Here is a 5,488-nt window from a genome sequence, read left to right on the forward strand (position 1 = left end):
CGATCTGTTTTGATCTCATCTATTTACTTTTATATAATCACAGATGGTCAAAATGAGACAGAAAAGGCCAGGATGTTGTACAACACAGCTAATATGATTAATTCAGGGATCTTGATGAACTTTAAAATAATAATTTCTCAATAGAGCTCAAGCGTGAAACTTCTGAGCTCTCAGTTCGTGTGTGAGAGAAACAGGGATGTGTTGATATAGTTTTATAGTTTTATTCAGTGTAACACTTCAAAGATACGTGAGATCTGTTATTTCCCTGGGACGTTGCTTGATCTGAGGCAGTCTCTGTTCTCAGGCTCAGAGCATTCAACTTGTTTCTGCCCCTCGGCTTCAGCCGTCTACACTCGCTAAAAATCCAAGCGAGGATTTCGGCATCTTGAACACACCGAATCTTAACCTTCATGCCAACGAAATCAAACCAATTTTGTTCATATGATTCATATTATTATAAATTTACAGGGCAAGAAGGTTGTTTGATTTTTTAGTAACTATATTAAACATTAACAAACACAAACACAACTTTTGCTCAATACTTTGTTGAAGCACCTTTGGCGCTAATCAAAGCCTCAAGTCTTTTTGAGAATAATGCTACAAGCTTGCTACGCCTATTTTTTGAGCAGTTTTATCCCATTCGTCTTTGCAGAAACTCTCAAGCTCCAGGCTGGGGGCTGAGTGTCAGTTCACAGCCATTTTCGGATCTCTTCAGAGATGTTCAATCGGGTTCAGGTCTGGGTCTGGTCTCTCAAGGACACTAGTCTCTCCTGTAGCCACTCCTTTGTTATCCTGGCTGTGTGCTTATGGTCATTGTCTTGTTGGAGGATGAACCTTTGCCCAAGTCTGGGGTTTTCATCATGGATGTCTCTACACATCTTTCTGTTGATCCCGACTAGTCTCCCTGTTCCTTCCACTGAAAAACATCCCCACAGCCTGATCCTGCCATCACCAGGCTTCACTGTAGCGATGGTCCTCAGAATCAGACTCAGAAAAGGATTATTGGTGTTGTCAGTGAACAAAATTCACAGGCTAGGAACTTGATTTGGTGTTACGGTGCAACATACAATACAATACAAAACAGTGAACAATGATAAAAGCAAGATATATCAGGCCAAGTGATGAGTGGTGCCTGATCTGATTGGTGGAGTGCTGCAGAGATGGTTGTACTTCTGAAAGGTTCTCCTCTTTCCACAGAGACATATTGGAGATCTGTCAGTGACCATTGGGTTGTTGGTCACCTCCCTGATTAAGGCACTTCTCAATTACTCAGTTTAGAATCACCAAGCTCTAGGAAGTGTCTTGGTGGTTCCAAACTGTTTCCCTTCACAGATGATGGATGTGCTCAGATTGGTGTCTTGATACAATCCTGTCTTGGAGGTCGACAGACAATACCTTGGACCTGATGGCTTGGTTTGCTTTTCCAAATCATGTCCAAGCAACTGAATTGACCACAGATGGACTCCAATCAAGTTCTAGAAGCATCTCAAGTATGATGTGATGTGGAAAAATGATGTACCTGCAGTTCAAAGAGTGTCATGGCGTTGTGAATACTTATGTACTCTTTTTTAAATAATTCAAACAACCTTCTTTCAAGTTGACATTATGGGGTATTGTTTGTAGAATTTTGATTCAAATAATGAATTTAATCCATTTTGGAATAAGGCTGGAAAATGTGGAAAAAGTGAATACTTTCTGGATGCACTGATGTTTTAGTCAAAACATGCATTTATAATGAAATTCAATGGGGATATGCAGTATTTATTATCATTATTGACATATAGTGTGCTCTAAACAAATTAGCTCAGGTTTTCAAGTTCACTACTTTTTATTGATGCTTTGGTTACACAGTGTGCTTTAATGTTGTCTTGTCTTGCTGTATTATATAGACTATGGGCTTCTCCCTTTAAAAGAAAAAAGAAAACTCCTGGAATATGGCATATAGCGGTACATTCCAGGCAAAACAAAGACATTGTCATGAGACAAGCAGGTGACGGTCCCTCCACTAGAAAGCATCAACGTCAAATTTATTGTATGTTATTGCTACAAAGCCCATTTTTGGGGGCTTGAAATTAACTTGATTTATGGGCCTCTGGCTTAGAATTGCCTGTCTTGGGACATGAGGCCAGGCCAATACAATTGAACTGATCTGATGTGCAAAGCATGGGTTAGAGATTTTTACATGTTTTTTGTAATTTTATTTGAAAACATAAGCAACAGATTATCCCTTCTGGTCAGCAAAACTTTTAAAAAATGTAGATAATTTGTATAGACTTCTGTAATCCTGCCTGCGAAAGTGCAATGGGGACATCTAGTGGGGATGCTAAAAAGACATCACGTGACAAAGCGTGCCCAAAGTAAACAAAAAACGCTTTTCTTCAGTTTAGGATTGTAATTGTAAACAACAAAAGCCATTGGCCTGAGAGAGTGACATTCATGTGCCATTCAGAACCAAATGTTTATTTAGAACAGCGATTCTCAATCTTTTTACACCAAGTATCATCTAAGAAAATACTCTCTCCAAGTACCAGATCAAAAGACTGTTTTAGTCATCTTAAAGGTTTCTGGTAAAACCTGTTTACTAGCAACAAAAAAGCAGTATGCCTATGGTATAAGATTTACTTACATAAAAGAATACAAGCTAATAATTGTGAAATATGAATAATACATATACCCAGCCTGCTTGGTTAAGATAAGATATTTCTTTATTGTCCCACATGGGGAAATTTCATTGATGCAACGCAGGTAGATACAGAGGTAGATACAGAAGAAAAGAACAGATCGCTTATAGGAAGTTTGAAAAACACTCTCAGTAGAAGATCTCCTATAAACAAAAACTCCCATAGACAAAACCTCCCATCACCCAACAAGGGATGGAGGGGACAAATAATAAAGATAAAAAATAAATAAATACATAAATACATAAATACCATAGCATGTGATCACGACAGTAATTGCACATGAATATGTGTCACGACGGCACATGGATTGCACATGAATTTCACAGTAATTGCACATATGACGGAATTGCACATGGTTAGGTCAGTATTGCGAGTGTTCAGGACTAACAGTGTTTGTTATAAAGTCTGACAGCAGCAGGAAGGAAAGACCTGCGAAACCTTTCCTTCACACAGCGAGGGTGGATCAGTCTCTCACTGAAGCTGCTCTCCAGAGTGGACAAAGTGTCCTGCAGGGGGTGACACTCATGGTCAAGCATAGATGTGAATCTAGCCAGGACCCTTCTGTCCCCCACCTCCTGCACCGAGTCCAGAGCACAGCCCAGGACGGAGCTGGACTTCTTGATGACTCTGTCCAGCCTCTTCCTCTCCCTCTCTGTGATGCTGCTGCTCCAGCAGGCCACACCGTGCAGGAGGGCTGATGCCACCACAGAGTCGTAGAAGGTCTTCAGGAGTGACCCTGTCACTCCAAAAGACCTGAGTCTCCTCAGGAGTGACCCTGTCACTCCAAAAGACCTGAGTCTCCTCAGGAGGTAGAGCCGACTCTGGCTCTTCCTGTACAGTGCGTCTGTGTTATGAGTCCAGTCCAGTTTGTGGTTCAGATGAACACCCAGGTACTTGTATGAGTCCACTCTCTCGATGTCCCATCCCTGGATGTTCACTGGTGAGGGGGCAGTGGGGAAATCCACCACCATCTCCTTGGTCTTCCCCGCGTTGATGAGGAGGTGGTTCCGCTGACACCAGTCCACAAAGTCCTGCGCCAGTCCTCTGTACTCCGCATCGTCGTCTGTGATGAGTCCGATGATGGCAGTCGTCAGAGAACTTCTGCAGGACACAACTGTCCGTGTCGTGTCTGAAGTCTGCAGTGTAAAGGGTGAAGAGAAAGGGTGCGACGACAGTGCCCTGGGGCGCCCCCACACTGCAGGTCCGAGTGTCAGACACACAGTCCCGGGCTCTCACAAACTGGGGTCGGTCCGTGAGGTAGTCCAGTATCCACTCTGCCAGGTCATACTCCACACCAGCCGTCTCCAGCTTGTCCCTCAGGAGCAGCGGCTGGATGGTGTTGAAGGCGCTGGAGAGATTGAAGAACAGGATCCTCACAGAGCTGCAAAGTTTTTATATATCTATACACATATATATATACACATATATATATATATATATATATATATATATATATATACTACAAAGTGTAGGATTGGAAACAACCCAACATGATACTGTCATAATGCCTTTCTAACTGCTGTAAATCTGGTGATGCAGCAGGACCTCAAATGGAACAAGAAAGAGCTCTCTTTGATGAGCAGGTCTGAGTCACAACTCCACAGCCACATTATTGACATTTGTAATGTCTCTACCTCACCAAAATGTGTTACACTGACCAAAGTGGACAAATCAATATCAAAAATGAGATATTACAAAAGAACCTGTGAAATCCTACATGACATATGGAGACTTCTCTGATCAGGTTCTAAAAACACTGCATGTCCAACATTTTCCATCTAGACACACTTCCTCTGGGCTCAGGCTGCATGTGTGCACTGTCCAGTGTGAAGGGATCCACAGGTGCCACAGGCCACATCGTGCTGTGGTCATGGGGTCTCAGGGGCGGGATGATCTTACACATCCCTCAGAAAGAAGCTGGTGGTGCAAAATCTGAGGAGGCTTTTCAAATCCAGGTGGATTAGGACTGAACTTTTCCTCAGCCACGCTAAAGCACTAAAATCTATTATTTAGTGGCAAATTCACACATTAGAGAAAATACATCTTAGATTTTAATGGAATTTTACTATTTTACTATTAATTTTATATTTTAGTGATTTTTTGTTTATTAATTTAATATTTTTACCTCATAAAAAATTGTCAGATTGCAATTTTTTACCAAAATGTTACCATATTACCATATATCTGGTATGTTCTGGTCAGTGGCAGCTGGAGGTCTTTACAATGGGGGAATCTCTTTATTACTTTTTATTCTTAATATTACAATATTTTTTATTGTATGATAAATCTAATACAAGGCCAATTCCCTTATCATATTTACATATTTTGTTCTAATAATAATCAAATAAACAATAACAATGGGATTAATACCGGGGATTCATAGTTAAATGAATAAAAATAAAAAGTTCTACTGTGGAAAAAACAAGGTCTTAACTGGACCAAAACAGGAAGCCAAGATTTTGGTAAATTAAAAGACAGATTAATGTGACTCCAATACTTGTATCATCAGAGCAGAGTGTCAAACATAGTGCTTTGCCTCTGGTTTAGGCAATGATCGTGCCATTTGGTAACATTTCTTCTTTTCAGATGAATTATCACCTAGCAAAAAGGTCTAGATCATTTTTACTATATATTTATTTAGGCCTAGATAATTACATTACACATTACAAGTGTACAACCATAATCAATTATTGCGTGATTAGAGAAATGCAAATGCTTAAATAAGATTTCTGTAATTGGCTAAGTTGTTGATTTGTTTCTCGATAAATGTGTGACTTTTTATTCTACCTTAACTAAGATTAAAGTTT

The sequence above is a fragment of the Eucyclogobius newberryi genome, unplaced genomic scaffold, assembly GCF_026437365.1.
Source record: "Eucyclogobius newberryi isolate DKJ021-1_F unplaced genomic scaffold, fEucNew1.0.hap1 SCAF_12, whole genome shotgun sequence".
In the NCBI taxonomy this organism is placed as follows: domain Eukaryota; kingdom Metazoa; phylum Chordata; class Actinopteri; order Gobiiformes; family Gobiidae; genus Eucyclogobius; species Eucyclogobius newberryi.